This window comes from Hyaena hyaena, unplaced genomic scaffold (genome assembly GCF_003009895.1).
Source record: "Hyaena hyaena isolate Hyena2069 unplaced genomic scaffold, ASM300989v1 scaffold_154, whole genome shotgun sequence".
In the NCBI taxonomy this organism is placed as follows: domain Eukaryota; kingdom Metazoa; phylum Chordata; class Mammalia; order Carnivora; family Hyaenidae; genus Hyaena; species Hyaena hyaena.
Window position 1 is genome coordinate 2,218,560 of NW_024080786.1, and position 22,650 is coordinate 2,241,209.

General features: G+C 42.2%; 2 long non-coding RNA genes across 2 annotated transcripts; both read left to right on the forward strand.

Moving 5' to 3' along the window:
* Positions 1-1,727: 1,727 nt before the first annotated feature.
* LOC120236421 lies at positions 1,728-10,155 on the forward strand. Its single transcript, XR_005529674.1, has 4 exons — positions 1,728-2,541; positions 4,198-4,279; positions 7,158-7,322; positions 9,966-10,155. It is a non-coding gene; the product is annotated as an uncharacterized LOC120236421 (long non-coding RNA).
* Positions 10,156-11,527: 1,372 nt separating this feature from the next.
* Positions 11,528-11,932, forward strand: LOC120236422. Its single transcript, XR_005529675.1, has 2 exons — positions 11,528-11,668; positions 11,785-11,932. It is a non-coding gene; the product is annotated as an uncharacterized LOC120236422 (long non-coding RNA).
* The last annotated feature ends 10,718 nt before the right edge of the window (positions 11,933-22,650 follow it).

The window sequence follows — 22,650 nt, forward strand, 5'->3', positions numbered from 1 at the left end:
CTCAGCCACCTGCAGTCACTCGTAAGAGTGGTCTTCATCTCAGTGATCTTCGCAGCAGCTAGAGCTCCAACCACCAGGTCTGTTCTCCAGGCTGACAGCAACAGGACGAGGGACCCCCCAGCCAGAAGGGCTCCATGCCGCTCAACCTCGCACAGCCTCGCCCAGGTAAGAGGTAGGGCGGGAGAGCCGTGGGGGTGGGTGGAAAACAGTAAAAGTCAGGGAGGGGGTGCCTGGGTGGCTCAGTCTGTTAAGCGTCCCACTTTTGGTTTCCGCTCAGGTCATGATCTCGTGGTTTGCGAGTTTGAGCCCCCGTCCAGAATCTCCCCATTCAGGATTCTCTTTCTCTTCCTCTCTCTCTGCCCCTTCCCTGCTCATGCTTGCTCTCTCCCTCTTCCTCTCAAAATAAATAAACTTTAAAAATAATAAATAAATAAATATGTGTCAGGGAGAATGGAGATTGGGAGAATGACAAGCAGTTTCTGCCACATCTGCTTTAAAATTTGAGATTTTTCAGGGGCTCCTGGGTGGCTCAGTTGGTTGAGTGTCTGACTCTTGACTTGGGCTCAGGTCACGATGTCACAGTTCATGAATTTGAGCCCTGCCTTGGGCTCTCTGCATTGACGGTGCAGAACCTGCTTGGGGTTCTGTCTCTCTCTCTGTCCCTCTCCCACTTGCTCTCTATTAAATCTCAATATATATAAAAATTTTTTTAAATAAATAAAGTTTAAAAAAATTAAGATTTTCATTAGCAAAGCAGGACTCAGTACTGGAATTGTATTCAGGAGAATTCTTATTCTAGACCATCACCTTGTACCTAATTCTGATCTTTTTTTTTTCCATTCAAAGTCCCAGTATCAATTACCACTCAGAGGTAGTTAAAGTAAGAATCATCCCGGGAATACACTGTGCAATGCAGAAGCCCTGGAAAGTATCTCTGTGAAAGCATAGTTAACACAGACGTACAGAAAGGCCAACATTTTCTGTCTAATAGAAAGCCCAATAGGTATCTTCCTAAGACACTGTTGTACATCAGGTTTTGCAAACTGGATCCTCCTTCAAATGTGTTGGGAAAGTTAACTATTTAATGAAACTTGCAGTGACTTTGGGTGGGGGAGACTTCCATCTTATAATGTGAATGATCACAACTCTAACACATCTGTGTCTAGATTTGAAAGGTTCACTTAGACTTTTCTCAGTGCAAGCTCACCGGCGATTGTGGCTGACTGAAACACGGCCTCTGAAACAAACCCAAAATGCAAATGTCACGATGGACATCAGCTCCTCTTTCAAGTCCAAGCCGCCACTGCCGCGTGTCTCCTAGGGACCCCAGGGGCAAGATGGTCCCTGGGAGTTTGCTGCTTTCCCATCAAACTGACTTCAACAGCCAGACAAAGGAGCAGATGCTGAACACAATTCGGGGACAGAATTCATTGTGCAACGATGCACATTTCTCATCTTTCAGATGCCAAATGTTCAAAGTATAAAAATACCCTAATGGGTCACTCACCAGAATAACATAGGCAGTGTTCCGTTCATGAGCTCACACTGTGCCAGTGACATCACAGGAGATCCTGTGCAGCTTATAACAAATCAGCCAGAGACCGAAAAGTAGACAGGCTCTCCCTCCCCGGGCCTCACCTCTCCCACTGAACCAGGGACGCTTGCTGGCTTGAGCTTGCAGGAAAAGTCCCGGAAGCTGGATAGTTTCACTGAGCTGAGGAGTAAAACATGTTGGGGGCGGGGGTTGAATTTAACTGTGTGCCTTACAAGTAATGAAATTGCCACAGCGAAAGGTGTGGTTTCCACAAGGCTGACATTCCCTCACCCACCAGCATTAACTCCAGTGCCTCCCTCAGGAGGGGAGGGGATCTCTTCCTCTGTTGTAGATTTTTCCCCTCTCTGAACTGTAAGTGAAAAGGAAAACTATAAAATCAAGAGGCTGTATGTCCCCCTGAGACGTTTAAATTTAAGCTGGACCAAGCACTACCAGTGTATCACAGGCAACAATTTCACCCTGGCAGGGAAGTGGACTAAGTGACTTAATGGGTATTTTCCATCTCTAATTTCCATGATTAAAAGAAAGAGGTTGAGAGGGGTACATGTGGAGCCTATTGTGAGTTTGCCAATGAATCCTAATTTAGATCAAAGAGAGTCTATGTGACACTGAACCATAAACACCCTAGTGTGCGTTACTTCAAGGAAGTTGTTAGTGTGTCCCCGATGGCTATTATGTGATATAGTTGCACTCTATAGCCTGCACCCTTTAATTACTAATATAGAAGAAAATCCCATATGAGAGGAAGGAATGTAAATGAGACCTCTGCTCTTTTGAACATTTTATGCATTTGCCAAATGAAAATTTGCTGTGGACTTTGGTTTTCCCTGATCGCTGTTGGTAGTGATCATTTGGCTCATGGGATTAAACCCGAATTTCCAAAAACGATTTCTGATCAGTGCACAGGTTTTAGATCTTTATGTTTGCTTTGCACTGAGACATGGATCATCAGAACCAGATTGGGAACGTCTTTGAAGTTTTCAAAGGTAGGGAAGAAACTCTCTTTCGTTCTCATCTTTCCTCATGCTGAGCGTTGCTTGGCGCTGGGCGAGGGGTACAGCTGAGAGAGGGGCCTATGGAGGCCAGAGCCTCAGCATCACCCCCCACTCGTGGACTATCCCCAACATGTGTCTGTAGCTCCTGTGTAGAGTGGATCGTGCTTTAGGGACACGGGTCTGATCATTCCACACACAACCACACTTGGTGACATGGGGTTTGCTCACACTAAGATTTAAAAGCACAATTTCAAGAGAAGGATGACTCCAAGTGTGAACTTGAACATCGTGATTTTAAAGATATTTCCTTCTCCAGGATTCTTCTACCCTTAGCCTATGGGCCCAAAAAGAGGATTGACGACCACTTTGCTCTTAAATTAAGAGTTGAGTGTAGGACCAGGCCTTGTATGAAAGCAAAGGCGTTCATTAGACAGAATGATGACTGAAGATATTAACCATTCAGGTGATTTGCCGTGCCCAACACCGCATCTCGTTCCATAAAGCAAACTCCTGCTTTGCCATCTGTCTCATACTACAAAGAGATAATAATAATAAAATCATTGCTTAATGAGTAAACCAAGTAGAGGATAATTCTCTGGTAGACCACATCGGTGTTCTTCTCTGAAGGATGCCATATTCTCAATGAGGCAGAGAACACAGGGGAGAGTGCGTGATCATGCACAAATGGGATGCCTAAAATCAAAAACCAATGCAGCATATGTCAGTATTTAAAGCTCCATCAAAGAAACATCCAACTTTTCAGCTGTAACCCAAATACAAATTTTCCTTACCCTGTCAATTAGCAGATTACAAAACTTCTGTAGCAGGAAGACCATTCTGCCAGCAAAGCCGTAGTGTTTGGAATGGGTCCAGGTCAGACAGATGGCGTGGAAAGGGGATGCAATGAGACGTTCCCGATTGGCAGAGTGAACTGTTCTTCCGTGCGGCAAACATAACCTTTGAAGGGTGGAGCCACAAGGTAAAGTGCATTTCCCACACAGCTGGAGAAGCACGCATGCGGCGAGAATCACGAGGGTCGTCAGTGCCAAGCCTGACAATGGGCTGGCTGAAGGGAAACATTTAGAGAAGAAAAATATGCAAAATATTCCATAAATGGAAAACTTGTTCTTTGGCACATAAAATGTCCCCCCCCCCCACACACACACACACAACCCTAAGCCAAGGAGCATAAAAAGCAGAGCCATATCTTCTTCAAAACACAATTGTTAAATTGGGATAAAAAAGAGTTCTTGCTGTCTTTGGAATGCTGGCTATACTATAAACAATCAAATGATGCACCCACGAGGGGAAGACAAAGGATATTTGCTATACTGTTATTCAATTCCACCTGTACATGTCACAGTCTGTTTGCAAAACTGGCTCGCTTACCAACAGCGCCTATCCAACTATACAGAAAAGCTTGATTCAGGAGCTGACGACTAATGAAGTTATTATGCATAGTAATAATAATAATAATAGCCCACTGAATTTCAAAAGTGAGCTCTAAAATGTAATCACTCATTGATGATTTTTTTTTAATTTTTAAGAATTTAAAGTCCCTTTCATTAAGATCAAAGAAGCAAAGCTACTTCATACTTAAATATTTGTAGGTCAGCAAAAGTGTCTTTGTCGCTATCTCTTTAATAGCAACTGGCCATTGTAAGCACCACCAGGGCACTGAATCCTCTAAACAACCCTACAAAGAGGAATGCTTCTCATCATTTTAGAGGTAAGAAATTAAAGACCCAACAAAGGAGCCTGGATACCCCCTGGCAGTAGCTCCAAGTGCTGCTATTCCAATACCTGGGATCTGGCTCAAAAGCATGTTTCTCCATTCCCCTGTGGGGGCCCCCAGGAAGGGAGTGAATGCTTGTTGCAAGTTCCAAGTCAAACTTCTGTCTTCAAATGGAGAAGTACCAGGTGATGATGTGTGGATGAACTGGCCCAATGCAAAAGCACGGGTTGGATGTATGTCCTAATTTTTTATTCTAGCTACTTCTGTGGCTTCGCTAGAAATCACTTTACCACGAAGTGATTTGTGCCCAAACACAGGTTGGAATCTTACTTTAGGCAGCTCTTCCTGAAGGGGTTCTTGCATGACCAGGAACCTAATTCTACCCTCCACCTGTCTTCTAAGAGACAGAGAGATAGGCAACTCATACGGTGGTCACGGTACTTGTGATCTTCACAGTGCCCTTCTCCACCGAACCCTGATTCTTGTCTTCTATTTTTGCCCACTCACTTATAGCGGCTCAGGTCTCTATGTTGCAATAGCGTAGAGAGGAAAACACGGAGGTCATTATCCTGAGGCTGCCGGCTAAGTTCTTTTCAGCTGCACTGGCCAAAGCAGACTCTGCCTTCGTATAGAGGCTGGGTTTTCTTTGACATGATCTTGTTGGAACAAAATGGGAGAGAACTTACATGTCATGCTCTGTCTATAATAGCCCCTAATTAGACAGAATATGGACCTGGCAACGCATTTGATGCTATAGAGACTTCAGAACCCAAGCAAGATCGACCTGCCAAGCCTGGCGTGAAATTTTATGACTAGCACCACCATTTTACTTCAGAACAACCATAAGAAAGATGATCCAATGATTAAAACAACAAGTAACTTGGTCATCAGTTTCAAGTTTTCAACCCAGGTCCCTGCCCTATATCCATGCTCTGTGAAGGGGAGTGGGGGGAAAGCACAAAAGCCTCATAAAAGTAACAATTGCCTATTTTAATGTTGGCAACGGATAAATGACAATTATGTTGTTAATTGATAGTTATTTTAATGAGTTGTCATCCATGTAGATCGTTCAGATTAGCGATGTTGTTTTTGCATTGTGATTAAACCACTGAGTTGCTGCATAAAAACTGTTGTATTCTATGGGACACATTCTAACAACGCAGAGGAGAAAAAGGGCCAAGCCCCTTTAAAGAGGCAGTTGACTTTTTTTTTTTTTAAATATTTTTATTTATTTCTAGGAAAGAGAGAGAGAGACAGCGTGAGCAGGGGAGGATCAGAGAGAGAGAGAGACACAGACTCTGAAATAGGCTCCAGGCTCCGAGCTGACAGTCAGCACAGAGTCCGACGCGGGGCTCGAACCCACGAACCGCAAGATCATGACCTAAGCGAAAGTGGGACGCTTAACTGACTAAGCCACCCAGGCGCCCCGGCAGTTGACTTTTTAAACAGGCTGAGAGATACAAAATCTTGTTAAGATGTGATTTTTAGCCGAATGCTAGATTAATGAAATGCACTGTTTCATTAAGGAAGTTTCTGCACAAGTGAAGTATTAATAAGACAAAAGGCAGGAAAAGAGGGAGCAGCCTCGTTACCAAGCACACCAAGGAAAATATTACTGCTGCCTACAATGAGGCTAACAGAGCCCCATGTTTGTCCCTGGAACTTTCTCTCAAAGTCAGGACAGGCACTGGTTTCTTTTCAGCACTGGAGACCAGAGCAAGCAAACCCAAAGAGGTCTGGCCTGAAGGAGTGATTTAGAATTCACATCACAAGACTAAATAGCAGTCACCAACTCTGTACCTTTAAAAAACAAAACAAAACAGGGGCGCCTGGGTGGCTCGGTTGATTAAGTGTCTGACTTTGGCTCAGGTCATGATCCTGTGGTCTGTGAGTTCCAGCCCTGCATTGGGCTTTGTGCTGACAGCTCAGAGCCTGGAGCCTGCTTTGGATTCTTTGTCTCCCCCTCTCTCTGTGCCCCTCCCCTGTTCACCTTCTTTCTCTTTTGCTCTCAAAAATAAAAACATTTAAAAAACACAAACGACTCTACATCATACTTAAATGTTTCTGTGGCTTTCCAACTTTGCAAAGAATTTTGAATTTTGAAGTTTTTCTACTGGATAGCAGCTTTAAGTTGTAGCCGTTGATAAGTAACATTAAAAAATGTGATCTCCGGGGGCGCCTGGGTGGCTTAGTCAGTTAAGCGTTCGACTTTCGCTTAGGTCATGATCTCACGGTTGGTGGATTCGAGCCTTGTGTCGGGCTCTGTGCTGACAGCCCGGAGCCTGGAGCCTGCTGCAGATTCTGTGTGTCTGTCTCTTTCTCTCCCCCTCCCCTGCTCATGCTCTGTCTTTGTCTCTCAAAAATAAACAAACATTAAAAAAATATTTTTTAAAAAAAGTGATCTCAAAATGTGCAGTCAGCAATTCAAGAGGGCTTGACTGGCCCCTCCAATCTCATGGGGTGTCCTTGAGGCAGCTGCCCAAATCTTGGGTAGAGGAGCCTGTTGGAATTAGGCAGAACCTAGCAGCCATTTTGTAGAATTTCTGCATGAAATTGGCCAAAGAACATCATGTTAATCTCTTTCTTTCTTCTTAAAGTAGGTCAAGCCTACAAGCCTGGCAATAACTCTTGTTAAATTGGAGCAATATTCCTGTTCTTATCAACTGTACATACTTAAAAAAAACCAAACTCACCTTTTTGCAGTCATTGGCATCGATGCAAGTATTTCTATACTTCACTCCTCCACCTTGACACCTCTCAGTATTGACATTGCTATACTATTGTCCCACTTGATGGAGCAGAGAACATGTGTGGTTTTAACCTGCCCAGAATCATTTCCCTGTCTTCTGATAATTGGACTCTAATTTTCCAGGAACCACCCCTCATCTACACTAATCCTCGTGGTTTAGGTGGGACAGTCACCACCACCCCCACCACCGTCTCAGGAGTGGACATGTATCCCAGGCCTGACTAGTCAGGTTGATCCACTCCCCTGGCTGCAGCAAATGGATCACGGATGAACACAGAACCCAGCCTGGTAAGCACCTGTCTTGGAGCTTTTTCTGGAACTCCGAGGAAAGAGAAGGAAGCAATTTGGTCACAACTTTATATGTTTATACCAGGCTTGAGAAAATGGGTAAATATATTGTAGACAATGAGAGTCGTTTTCTCACTGTCAGAGAAAGAAGTTAAAAATAAGGAAAGAAAGGGGGTGCCTGGGTGGCTCAGTCAGTTGAGCATTTGACTCTTAATTTCAGCTCAAGTCATGATCCCAGGGTTGTGGGATCGAGCCCCAAGTTGGGCTTTGCACTGAGTGTGGAGCCTGCTTGGGATTCTCTCTCTCCCTCCTCTTCTCTCTGCCCTTCTCCTACTTGTGCATGAATGCACATTCCTTTTCTTTCTCAAAAAAACCTTTTTTTAATATTTTTTAAAAAATAAACTTATTTAAGAAAACAAGGGAAGAAAGCCAGTTAAATGAACCCTAACATTTTGGATTGAAATTAGAGGTACTAGTATGAATTTGTGGTTTTTAGATATGTCCCCAAATGGGGACACCTGTTTGGCTCAGTCAGTTAAACATCAGACTCTTGATTTTGGCTCAGGCCTATGGTCGGTAAGATCATGCATACAGCATGCTTGGGGTTCTCTCTCTCCCTCTCTTTCTGTGTTCCTCTCTTGCTCATGCTCTCTCTCAAAATAGATAGACAGATAGGTGGTGGATAAACACACAAACAAACAAATAAATAAAATACGTACCCAAATAGATGGATTGATTTCTGATATACTCAAAAATAAACATATGTGGAAGCATGAGTTAGTGTATTTCCTAGTTTTGTCTTCTGAGAAGGCCTAGATACAATGACACCCAGGAGTGATAAGCATACCTAAGCGCCCAGACCTTGGGCTCCAAGTACCATTCTCCAACAAAAGGAACCACGGTTTCTTGGAGACATGATCAATCCCGGGACTGCAATAGAGAAAACAGAATATGAGTCGGTAGCATCTCAAGGCGCTAGAAAGTAAGGAAGGGCTCAAAAATAATTATGGAAGTGAGGCGCCTGGGTGGCTCAATCGGTTAAGTATCTGTCTTCGGCTCAGGTCACAATCTCATGATTCATGAGTTCAAGCCCTGCATGGAGCTTTGTGCTGAGAGTTCAGAGCCTGGAGTCTGTTTTGGATTCTGTGTCTCCCTCTCTCTCTCTGCCCCTCTCCCTCATGCATTCTCTGTCTCTCCCTTTCTCTCTCTCAAATTGAATAAACACAAAAAGATAAAAAATTAGTAATGATGGAAGCATATCAAAGGGCATGAAAGAGCTTCCAATAGCCAAAGATGAACCAGTTGAAAGACAAAATAAATAATGACAGTATTGGATCGTAATCTATAGAATAAATGTCCATAAGTTCATATGATGCCAATAAGTAATTGAATAAATACATCAATGGAGAAGAGACAGGTTTTTTTACAGAAAAATTCCAGCTAATAAATATAGATGGAATGAGGGAACTAGAAAATTACTATTAGAATAGTATTGTAATAATTGTGGCAGGCAAAAGTCAATCGATGATTTCTAAAATTAATGGGTGAACGTTTGAGGAAAAATAAGGTATTTGTGTAGTCTCAAAGTATCTCCCCCAAGATATTTATTAATTACAAAGGGAGATATCATTAACTTTTCATTGGAGAAACCTAGCTGACACCATGTTAAATTAACATTACCAGTAATATCACATCCTGATATCATGTACCCCTAGTATGATGGACTGAAAAGAGTATATATTATTTCTGAGGTATTCTTAACACAAATGCATGACCTCGGTTTAATCACAAGAAAACATCAAACTCAAATTGAGTGGTGTTTACAAACTAACTGGTCAGTACTCTTTAAAAGCATTACGATAGAGACAAAAATGGTTAAGGAAATGTCACAGAATGGAGGCGACTAAGGATATGTGACATCTAAATAAGACATGAGATCCTCAACTGGAAAAACTGGTGAAACTCAAAGTTTTTAGTTTATTTAGATTGTATCAGTGCTAAGGTCTTAGTTTTGATCATTGTACTTTTGCCGCCCAAGAAGTTAACATTACTAGAAGCTGGATGAAGGATATTCAAGAACTTCATGAAGGATTTTTGAAACTCTTTCACAATTTAAAATGATTTCAAAATAGATTTTGTACTATTAGATACAGCATGGGGATTATAGTTAATGTTACTGTACTGTGTATTTGAATGTTGCTAAGAGAGTAGATCTTAAAAGGTCTTGTCCCAAGGGGAAAAAAAATTGTAATTATAAATGGTGACAGATGTTAACTAGACTTACAGTGGTGATCATTTTGCAATATATACAACCAAATCATTATGTTGTACCCCTCAAATGAATATGCTATATGTCAGTCATACCTCAATTACATTTTTCAAAAATTAAAATAAATTTTTACAGCCACCTGGTGGCTTGGTTGGTTAAGCATCCGACTTCGGCTCAGGTCGTGATCTCTCAGTCTGTGAGTTCAAGCCCCACATGGGGCTCTGTGCTGGCAGCTCAGAGCCCGGGGCCTGCTTCAGATTCTGTGTCTCCCTCTTTCTCCATTCCTCCCTGACTTGCACTCTGTCTCTCTCAAATATAAAGATTAAAAAAAAAATTTAAATACATTTAATACATTTTTAATACATTTTTTAAAGTTTTAAACAGGTTTTTAAAAAATATAGAGGGTAAAAGTCAAGGGTCATTGAAGGTTACTGAACAATTGGGCAGGAGGAGAAGAGCAGCTGAGGCCTGAAAATATGAGCTCCTGGATCAAATTATGACTAAAGCTAACCACTCCAAGACTTTTTGGCTGTTTCTGGACAAGGATGCAAATAAATATATTTTACAGACCAATAAATTTAAATAAGTATAGCAAATTTATAGAACGTTGAGAAGAAAGAAAAAGAAAAGTGTACAACATGGAGAGCAGGTAAGAGTTGTATTCTACAAAATGTTAAAATAGTGGCATTAATGTTTTTAAAATATTTAAAAATTTTTGAAATGTTTGTGAATATGCATCTCCAGTTTGCCCAACACTTCTGAATATCACTTCGGGTTATCAACTGAATTCACTTTTTGCCTAGCGATACTGCCTACCTAGAGTGCCCGAGAAACGCAAGAAAACTCAGCCTAAAAGATCTTTCTATGGGCCATGCCATAAGGCATGAAATGCACAGTGTCCATCTCCCTTGGGGTTAATGCCCTAAAGATCTCTACTAAAATGTAAATCCTGTGGCCCAACATACAAAGACCCATCCAGGTTCTATCTGGAATAGTAATATGTTATCAACAATTAGCAACTTAGCACCAATTTATTAAACAGATTAAGCTCTGTCCCCTCAGAAGATCTTAGAGGAATGGAGCAGAGGACGAGCAATTTTTTTTAATGTTTATTTATTTTTGAGAGAGTGAGAGAGACAGAGTGAGAGGAGGAGGGGCAGAGAGCGAGGGAGACACAGAATCTGAAGCAGGCTCCAGGCTCTGAGTTGTCAGCACAGGGCTCGAACTCAGGAACCGTGAGATCATGGCCTAAGCTGATGTCGGATGCTTAACCGACTGAGTCCCCCAGGTGCCCTAAGGATGAGTAATTTTTAATGAAAGCACCAAGTGGGAGGAAGAATTTGAAGTCTAAGAGGGAAGATCTGGATAATGGAGGTCCAGCTTGAAGGTAGCAGGTGGAGAGAAGAGAGAGGAGCACAGACAAAAGGGATGCGGGAAGAAGAATGGCTCAGTGCCAAGAACAAACCTGCCCAAGGTCTGCAGCCACCAATTGCAGTACTAATAGAAGCCTTGTTTAAAGGGTACATTAGAGGGGCGCCTGGGTGGCTTAGTCGGTTAAGCCTCTGACTTTCGCTTAGGTCATGATCTCGCGGTTCGTGGGTTCGAGCCCCGCGTCGGGCTCTGTGCTGACTGCCAGCTCAGAGCCTGGAGCCTGTTTCAGTCTGTGACTCCCTCTCTCTCTGACCTTCCCCTGCTCACGCGGTCTCTCTCTCTCCTAGAAATAAATAAAACATTAAAAAAATAATAAAAAAAAATAAAGGGTACATTAGATTATGGTCACCATTTACGGTTGTGCTGGCTCTTCCCAGGCAAGGGGACAAGTAGGGAACGAAATCCAGCCCAAGATGCTCTTTCCAAGCCTGGAGGGGTCCTGGAGGGGGATGCATCTGCCAAGAGGGATGCTTTTCCTATAATTGAGCAAATATTTTGCAGTGGCAGCCTTGCATCAAAATAATTTTCAAGCGTTTTTCACGGGGGGAAAGAGGCATGTTGATACTTTTCTGGAGGCACAATCTCCTTCTGCTTTCAGGACGTGGCCAAGAGATCTTGTTGCCTTTCACATCAACTGTGCTCCCAGGTACTCTCACCCGGTCACCCTCCTGACATCCAGGTGTGTTTGGGAGGTGGTAGAAGGCAGAGGACAGGGGGCTCTGGCTGGAAAAAACTTCGTAGCCGTTATCAAATTATTTTCAGTGACAGAGCTACTGGAGCACAGTCTATGTTGGAAACGGTTTGTGTACTCGTCTGTCGTCCGGGGTGGTCAGAGAAGGTCAGCGGTAGAAGCTTCCACGCTACTAGCATCCTCAGCAAAACTCAAAAATTAAACATCTTTATCCACTCATTTTTCTGCTACATTATTGACTATAAAAAATACTAGAGTCGAAGTTAGGGCGCTCACCATGCCCTGCGAGTTATTTCTCCCTACTGCTTACAGGACAGTGTTAATGTGCAGGGCTGCTTCTCATACATTTTGGCAAGGAGAAAGTGGCAAATTAGCCCATTATCTCTTTAGGGCAGTGCAGAGAGACGCTCAGAGGAAATCCCATCTGGCCTGTATCTTACCTGATGAGCATAACCAGCAAATGCTCACTTTTGTTTGGCCCAAACTCTCTCCTGCAGCTTTTTCTCGGGCCTGGAGTTGAAGCCAGGCTCCCTTTGGACCAGTGGTCATCTGCTGTCCCCTCAGGATTGCTGCCACTTCTGTAGAGCACCACGTACCCTTGGTGAGCTCAGATGAGAGCCCAAATTCCACTCGTGAAGGGAGTTTAGGCGATCACCATTAGCATTTATTTCCTGGGTTTTCCTTTCCATAGTCCCAGTGATGTAATGCAGATGCTGAAGACAGAGGAGGCAGCCACAGAAGAGCTTTTAATCTGAGGCACCATCTGCCTTGAAGCTCTTCTTCCCAAGAGTCTGCTGCTGCCCAAAACATTTGCATAGGGCTAAGTTCCTGCTAAATGCAAGCATGTTGGGTGGAAGGACAGCACATTAATAGCCCTTCCCTCAGTCACACCACCATTATTTATTGACAGCCTACTATGCTCAATTGGGTCTCCTGCTAAGCCCTGAAGAAACAGTGGTGACCAAAATAGACATGCAGAGTGTCATGTCCAATTTGTCATTCTTACGTAGCCAACATTTTTCACCTTCAGCTTTTGTCACTCCTCCAGGAAGCCTTCCCTGAGCCCTAACCCTGATTTGAGTGACCCTCTTCTATTCTCCTGTCACATTCTGCGCACACCCCCGAGGCACTTAACACTAAAAGGGAACTCCCAGTTCCCAGGATTTCAAATGGGGACAAAGGTTAGTTTACATCTCAAAATTTCTTTTCATTTTCATTTCAGTTGTAAAGGACCACATAAAATAACTCTTAAAACGTCACTCTCAAGTGCTACTGAAAGGAGGGAAAAATTGATATTCATTGCACAAAATCTGGAAAAAATAAAGTCTATATTGCTCATAATGGCAAAAGTGGTTGTGGGTCATGAATCTGGTCTAACTCACTAAAATCCATAAAAATAGTTACAACTTGTTCATAAAACACCTCTTGCGAGACTTTTCATAAGAAACTTTAGAAGGTAATGAAACATCAGATAATGGGGAGTGCTAATTAACTCTGGCAAAGCCCTGAGAGGCTCTGCTTTTTTATCTTCATTAAGTGCATCATGAATATGGCTCCCACAGACAAGTGACTTCTTCACCCAACTTTCCAAGAACCAATGGGCAAAAGAGTCAGAATTCTTCCTAGCGTGAGACTTTTAACCAAGATTTTATTTTTGAGTTTAACACGATACCTTCTCATGTCTTCCTGCACATTCCTGGGTCATCAGATAGGGTGATTTTGGTAAATAGATCTTATAATTGAGAATTAAGATCTTTAAGACCCCAGGCAGGTCCCATGTTCAAAATTTTAAATTGAAACCAGACCTATAATTCATACTGAAAGATGGAAAAAGCCAAAGGGAAACTAAAGTAGGAAAGAGAAGAAATTCTCAAACAGGCTTAAGAAAACCCTTTTATGTCTAGCTTCTCTCATAAAATATGGAGTCTTGGGGGAAATCACAGTATCTTGGATTCAGAAAACGATTTTTACTCTTTTTCCTCTTTTCACATTGTTTTTAAATCCATGATAGCCTTGGCCCGCTTCCAGACCAAGACTTGGGTTTTCCAGACCCATTAGCCATTCTGTATTACCATGGCGTTTATTATAATCTTGAGCTCTTGACAAAAGTAGAGGCAATTTTCCATCAGGGTGAAACATTTGCTAAGTACTGATATATACAATGGGCACATCTCCAAATGGAGCTAATTTTGACATGATAAAATAAAATAAGATTACTGAGTATTTAGGCTTCATAATGACCCATTTGATTTCACAAAATAATTCAAAGGGAGGTAGGGGAAATCCACCAATTACTAACTGTCAAAAACATATTCAGAGGCATCATGGCAAGTGTAAAGTTATTAAGTTAATCTACGGAAACTTCTGTTCTACCCCAACCAATCTTCTGTTCAGTATTGACTCTCTTGACAGTATCCTTTAATGCCTAGGAACTGCTTTAATAATCTTGAAACAGGAAAAAATAATTAGCATATATTTGTAACAAAAGGTGTAGAGACATTGATGCTGTAATTATAGATCATGATAGAGGATATAATTCAACGTCCTAAAAGACAGCTTGCCTGCACACATGTAGGAGATGATGTGGGGATGTGTATGCAGGGATGGAGCAATTGGGTCGTTGGAAAATAATTTAGGCAGCAAGCAATGTGGTCTGCTTACCCAAACCACAGAGCAAATGTAATTAAAAGGGGGAATGGAAAATATTGTGGGCTTGTCCCCCAAAAAGTTGGGTAGGGACTTTTTCTGACTATAATCTTCTGTTACGAATGTCAGCAGAAGGAAGTCGTGATGCGAAGAACATGAAACATGGCAGATCTGTCCAGCCTCTTCCTCTTAAGCACTTGGTATGCAGACAGATGGTGAGGAAGACAGAGATAAGTCTAGATGGCTAGACTGGTAAATTTAGATACCTCATCCCCTTTGACAAAAACTCTGAACCAGTCCCCTTTAGTCTTAAGCCGAATTAAACTGCAAGAAGAAACAAAGAGAAGGGAGATAGAGAAACTCGGGGTTAACATAAAAAGAGACAGACGTGTTCAGACAAAACACGGCTATCTTCCTCTGTCTTTTCGGCTACCACCAGGTTCCTGTAAAAGTATCAGAGAAGCTCTATGACAGAGTACCAGGAAAACACCATGCTTTCTCTTATACTTTATTTATCCTTTATTCTACTTGGAATTTCTTTCTTCAGGAAGTTCAAAGTTTACTTGAGACTTTCCAATAGCACAATATCTTGAAAAAAAGAACCAGGTCAGCATAACTGGGTTGGACGTTACTATCTGACATCACCAGTGTCATCCTCGGGACTAGAGGCATCAGTTATTTTTCTTTTGTTAAAGGCAGGTTCCCTGAGGGGAGGTAGTGAGCTGGGGGAAGAGCATGAGAATAAAGAGGACCCTGGTGCCAGGAGCTGGGGAGATGGGAGATACGACTCCAGCTGAGGGAGCCAGACAGTGGGTTGATTATACATACAGATGTGCAGAGCAGTTCTTCGCTATGAGTGCAGAATAACTATTGCCATCAATTTATTTCTCCCTGGGATGGAAATTGAGAATAATCCACTCTTCATCTTACTCAGTGGGTCCCATCTCCTCTGCAAGACACAGTAGTTCTTCCCAATGGACATTTTGCACCCTCCCGTGGTGCAGCAAATATGCACTAGAAGCATCTCAGATGGAAGGAATAGAATCCCGGGTCCCTTAATCATCAGGCACAGTAGGCACAGGGCCTAAGCTCATAGTACATTTAGGGGTCCATGCAAATGTTTTTAATTTGTTTTAAAATCAGGAGAATAATGAATCCAGCAATTCTGCTCCTAGGTATCTACTCCCCAAAACTGAAACAGGCATTTGAATAAATATTTATACATGAATATTCATTGTAGTATTGATAATACTAGAAAGGTTAAACAACCAAATTTCTACCAGTGGACGAATGGATGAACAAAATATGATATATCCACACAACGATGCAATATTATTCAGTCATGAAAACATTCAGTCATGTACTGATAATGTTCCATTGTGGATGGTCCTCCAAATGTGGTGTTGAGTGAAAGAAGCCAGATACAAAAGGCGACATACCATATAATTCCACTTATACGAAATATCCAGAAGACATAAATCCATGAGACAGAAAGCAGATTAGTGGTTCTCAAGGGACTGCCTGAAGGAGGTTATGGAGAGTAACTACTTTCTAGGTACAGGGTTCCTTTTTCAAGTAGTGCTTTGGAACTAGATAGAGGTGGTGGCTGTATAACATTGTGACTAGATTAAATGCCATTGAGTTGTACATTTTCAAATGGTTAAATGTATGTTGTGTGAATTTTATCTTGATAGAAAAAGGAAAGAAATGAATCCAACCTGGGTTATATTTATCTTTGTACCAATGTTATCATAAAATGCAAACTTTTAGAAAATGTCTGAAGGGGCACATAAGCCAAAAGTGCCTGCAGCGTGCCAAAGCCACAGTGCCGCCTTGACAGAGGCAAGCCCGAAGGAACAGGAGCTAGCTGAGGAAGTGAGAGGAGCACGGCGGCTGGAGCACAGCAGACGAGGGACAGACTCCTTGAGGAAGAAGGTCAAGTCAGCAGGGGATCAACCATGGGAAAGACTCAGGATGCTATCTGAAGTGCCAATAAAGAGTTTTAAGGAGACTGGTATTAAAAAAAATCCCTGTGGGCTGCTATGTTGGAGAGTAGACTCATAGAGGGTCAAGAAGAGTGGTTCCAGGGAGTCCAAATAAGAGGATATTGCCATAATCTGGATTAAGACAAAAAAAAAAAAATAAAAATAATGGCTGCTAGCAGGGGAGGTGTAGACACATGGCTTTGGAACCCTGAAATATCAGCAGCACCAACATGGGGGGCAAGAAGGAGAAGGTGGTCAAGGTTAACTTTCACTCTTCTGGCATGAGCATCCAAATGCATGTGAGGATGCTATTCATTAAGATAGATACTGATGGTCCAGGATTAGGGGAAGACATTCAGAAATTGAATTTTGAACATACACATTTTGAAGTACTTGTGAAACTTCCAACAGAGAGGACAAGTGGGTAGTTCAATATCTTGGCTGCAATTCAAGTGAGCAGCGGAGTGGGGACAAAAAACTTGGTTGTTGTCCATGTCTGAAGTAAAAGGACATCCCCAGAATGAATGCGATCATCCAGTAAGAGTGCAAAATGAGGAGAGAATTCAACTCAGACCAAGACTTGAGAAAACCCAACATTTAAGTGTCTGGTAGAAGAAGAAAAGCTAGGAAAGGTGAGGAGAAGTGGAAAGAGGTAGAAGGAAACTTAGGAGAGCCACGAAGATACTGTTTCAAGAAGAGGAGAACCTGCAGCTGACCCCAGCACTCTTGAGGTCAAGGAAGATGTGAATGTTTAAATGTTACATGGTTATGCCCTGGAGGTCATTATCGACCTTTTTGAAAGCTTTTTAATACCAGTCTCCTTAAAACTCTTTATTGGGGGGGCACCTGGGTGGCTTAGTCGGTTAAGCGTCAGACTTTCGCTTGGGTCATGATCTCGCGGTTCGTGGGTTTGAGCCCCGCGTCGGGCTCTGTGCTGACTGCCAGCTCGGAGCCTGGAGCCTGTTTTGGTCTGTGACTCCCTCTCTCTCTGACCCTCCCCTGCTCACGCTGTGTCTCTCTCTCTCTCTCTCTCCTAGAAATAAATAAAACATTTAAAAAAAAACAAACCTCTTTATTGGCACTTCAGTAGCATCCTGAGTCTTTCCCATGGTTGATCCCCTGCTGACTTGACCTTCTTCCTCAAGGAGTCTGTCCCTCGTCTGCTGTGCTCCAGCCGCCGTGCTCCTCTCACTTCCTCAGCTAGCTCCTGTTCCTTCGGGCTTGCCTCTGTCAAGGCGGCACTGTGGCTTTGGTGGCTTTGTCGGCTGAGATTCCAGCTGTTGATTTTGCCTCAGGTCATGATCATGGGGCTGTGGGATCAAGCCCCGTGTCGGGCTCTGTGCTGAGTCTGAGGCCTGATTGTTTCTCTCTCCCTCTGCCCCTCCCCCACTTGCACTCTGGCTTGCTGTTTGTAGAGAGTCTTAATATTATTTGAAGATGGCATTTTGGACTCTGACCCATTGTGATCATGCCTTCTGTGTTCTTGTATGGTGTTCTTCTTGTGTTCAAGTTGTTCCCCCCGCCGACTCCCCAACTTGAGAGCTGCTGGCGAGCAAGCTGCGAACTTTCAGTTCTCTTTGGTTTTTCTCTGCAAGGGCGGAGAATGCCGTCCCGTTGCAAAGCCATAAAATTAGCGGGGTCGTGGTGTGGCTCCCATCAAGTTGCTGGACAGTCAAGCCTCCAGCTGCAGAAAGGCCTCATCATGCTCCTCCCTAGTCTCTAAGAATTAGCAGCACCATCTTGCCGACTCTCTTGTTCCTGGCAAAGTCTCTACTGCCTTCATTGCCCTCTTGCCAGATGGGCAGTGAGGGTGAGTGAAGTCAGGGTTTGGCTCGTTTCATGATGACCTGCTCCTCCACCTTCGCAGTCAGCTTCTTGAAAGAGCCATCCACATTCTGCCCACCCCTTCCTCTCCTACCCTCTTCTCAGTGTCTGGTTTCCGTCCCATCCACTAACAAGCTTTCACGGACCGTGAGGTCATGACCTGAGCCAAAACCAAGAGTCAGCCACTTAATCGACTGAGCCACCGAGGTACCCCGCAATAAGAGACAAAACTTTTCCTATTTGAGGACATGACTGTCTCCATAAAAAATGTTATAGAATCTACAGGCAAACTATTAGACCTAGCAAGAGAATTATGTAGGATTGTTAGATAAAATCAGTTTATAAAAATCAATAGCAAGTGTATAGATCAGTATTGACTAATTTACACATTTAACTTAAAAAACCTATTCCTATAGTAAAAGAACAAAAAACAAACAAAAAAAACAGAAAAAGATGTGTAAGACCTTTCAAAGAGAAAACTGTGTACAAAAAGAACATTAAAATAGACTTGAATAAGTGTAGATACAGAATGTCCATGGGTAGGAAGATAACATTCCTCCTCCAAATTAACATATACACTCAATATAATTCCAATAAAATCCTAACATGATTTTTCAATGGTACTTGACGGTTTAATCTTAAGCTTATAGAAAAAGCTAGGGCTCAAAACAGTTAAAACTATTTTGAAGACAGATTAGAGGTGAGCAGAGACTTGCCCTAGCAGATATCAAGATGTGGAAACCGAGGCACCTAGGTGGCTCAGTAGGTTGAGCGTCCAACTCCTGGCTTTGGCTCAGGTCATGATCCCAGGGTTGTGGGATCAAGCCCTGTATCAGGCTCTGCACTGAGCATGAAGTCTGCTTACGATTCTCTCTCTCTCTGCCACTCTCCCCCACTTGTGTTCTCTCTCTCTCTCTAAGACAAATATGTTAAAACCATGGTATGATTGTATGCACAGAGAAAACAGAAAGGACTGGAGGAATAGATCCACATACAAATGGAAACTTGATAAATGACAGAAGTAGCATTATAATCAGTAGGGAAAAGCTGGCCATTCAATAATGTGCCAAGACACTCACATGAAAATAGTAGAGACTTCACACTGAAATGAGTAACTTCAAATCGGATTAATAAGCCAAGCTGAAAAGCAAAATAATAAAATTTTTAGAGGAAAATATTTTCATAACACCAAAGAATTTCTTTAGAAAGACAGAAAAGCTACACCTCATAGATTCAATAAAACTCTTACAAAACAGCAACCTATATAGACAAAACACCACAATGCTCAGATAAGCCCCATATTGGGAAAAGATATTATTAGCCCGTAGATCTCTAAGATAATATGTATCTGGAATTTATTAAGAATGTTTAAAAATCAATGCAAAACTGCAAATAATTAAAAAGGCAGAAGGCAAAGGATTCAAACAGCCAATTCCCTTCAGAGGAAACCTGGATTATAAACTTAATGAAAATGGGCTCAACCTCACCAGAATACAAGGAAATGAGAATCAAAATCATGAGTTGTTTCACATCCATCATGTGGGACTATATGGCAATACGGGCGTCTGCAAGAAAGGGTTTCCCCAGTTGGAAGCTGGCTTATGCAGCTGACAGGCTGATCGAAAGGACCACGTGAGTTGGAGCGGGCGTGGGGAGGTGGGGAAGAACTGGAGAACAGGGCAGACAAGAGGCCACAGTACAGTAGCAGCCTGTATTCCCAGCCCCTGGATGAAGGCACCACCACGGAAGGCAGCCAGCTGGGCTTGACCTTCTTCACAATATCCAATCCAAGAGGCCTCGACAGTGTAGAGGCCTCGACGGTGAGAGGCAGGGGGGAGCACCATACCAGGGCAGGGGCTAAGTGGACAATTAAAAGGTGGAACCAGGGGTGCGTGGGTGGCTCGGTCGGTTGGGCATCTGATTTCGGCTCAGGTCATGATCTCACAGTTCGTGGGTTCAAGCACCATGTCGGGCTCTGTGCTGCCAGCTCAGAGCCTGGAGCCTGCTTCAGATTCTGTGTCTCCCTCTCTCTGCCCCTCCCCTGCCCACGCTGTCTCTCTCTCTCTCAGAAATAAATAAAACATTAAAAAATATTTAATAATAAATAAAAGGTAGAACCAATAAGAAAAGCATGCATTGTTTCCATTACTCTTATTGAATGCTTGCTTATGCCTGCTGGTATCAATTTCTTTATATATACACGGCTTAGGTTTTCCGATTCCTTTTTAACTTTTTACACTTACTTGTTTTTCTCCCAGATGAATTTTAAATCGTTTTGTGAAATTCCAACATAAAATTGCATTGCTTTTCTTTTTTTTTGCATTGCTTTTCATTGGAAAAAATATCTGCCAAGGCTAGCAGTCAGAGTAGGGGAAAATGTGAACTCCTATACGCTGCTGGTAGGACTGTAATTTGGTACGAATACCGTGCAGATCAATTTGGCAATATTTGATAAACTTGAAGAATATCCTATTGACCAGTGATTGAAGTTCATGGTACATACCTCAAACACTCACACAGTGCACAAGGAAACATGTCAAGCATTTCATTGCAGCATTGTTTATCAGCGAAAAATTCTGAATAACTGAAACATGCATCGACAAGAAAATGGGGAAATTGTGATATTCAATGAACTACAGCATTTTTAAATGAATGCTTTAGAGAAACATGGTTCACATGGATTCATCTCAACAACATGAGTGAAAACACAAGTCCCATAAGGTTAATCTACACTATACCATTTATATAAAGTTTCAAAAACATGAAGACAATCCTATATATGCATATATATAATAAGCATATAACACTGTTCATGGTATCATCCTGATAAACATGAAATTGAGAGCAGCAGATACCTCTGTGGGTAAAGGGAAAGAAATGGAATGAGACAGGGCTGTATAGATTTCACCGTAGCTAGAACTTTTTAAAAAGAAACAAGCAAATGTGTGTAAAATATTAAGATTATAAAAGCTGGATGGTGGATACACGGGTGTTCATTATATTGTTTTCTATATTTTTTTGTATATTTAGAGGCTTCATAATAAAAAGGCACAATACAAATAACAGCAATTTTGCTTGTTTGCTGATAGACAACTAGCTAAGTGAAAGTGAATAAACACATTAATACAAGATGGGGATAACTGTTTCCAAGTAGTAGGAAGAATATTGATTCCTCCAAGGCTTATCATTTACTTAGCACTTAGCTATGTGTCAGGCACTGTGAGAAGTGGTTTACATGCATTAATTTATTTAATCTCCTCCATCACCCTTATGGAGATAATGCTACTATTATCATTTTACAGATTATAAAACTGAGGCTGCTTGTGAAACGGAGAGTCCAAGGTCACATAGCTAGTAAGCAGCAGAGCCAGGACATAAACTCACATGTGTTGAAGTCCAAAATCTAGGCACTGTGTTTACTGTGAAAAGTTTCACCTTTATTATATGATTCAAGATGAAAAAGCCACAGATTACCAAGAGCAAAAATGGAAAGATGCAATTTACTGAAGAGTTTTAAAGGATCAGGGTGTAAAGAGGACTAAGTAATTGGGCACACACAATTAAAAGTGAGGCCCAGACCAAACCTGTATAATGAAAGTATGAAGGGAAGAACATAAGGTCTGAGAGATTAACTATACAGCTAGTGTTGGCAAGAAAGCCAATATTCCTTAACTCCGAACACACAGCCCTTTGAAAAGACTCCCAGGCCTTTTTAAGCAGTTACCTTGGATACATTTTACTGGGCCTTCAAGGATCACACTTTCTGACTCAGTCAGGATCTATACGAAGTTCTCCCTCATCTAAACCTGACTCATCTGGCACTAATGATGGTTTTTGTGGTATCTTCTACAGGACCAAATCATCAACTAATTCAGACCTCTTGTTATGCAAAAAGAAATTGCATCTGACATTTTAGTTGGCATTATCTGATAGCAAGCAACAGCCTCCCAGCCGTAAACACTCAAGGCGGAAGTTGAGGAACCTCTGTGAGGCTTTAATGGTATCTTAGACAGGCATAAAACATTGGAACAAAAACTGCAGTTACCAGCAATCAAGGCAGCCGCTCTTGTCATCTTTTTATTCTGGGATTGTAGGGTCTCCATCTTTTATTCTCTATTTCACATCCATGTTCCAAATGCAACCTCCCAAGACATCGGTTTTCCAGTTCTAAATCCACAGAAGAAATCACCGATTTGGCTCAAATTTGACCAGATGTCCACTCCTTGTCCAATCATCTAAACAACTCCTCTCTGAAGGTGGCAAAAGTAATCCTCAGGAAATAGGACAAAAGTTGGACAGATATCCTAGAAGTTATCTACTACATTTCCTTTATTTGTTGTCTATTATTTGGGTGCTTAGACTTTCCTTGGAGAAATAAGCTGCATTTCTTTGATGGCCTTTTCCAATTTAAGGTTGGAACCACTGAATGCTAAATTCAATCAAAATGAATCTATAGATTCTTTGGTTGGCTCCTAGAAATTT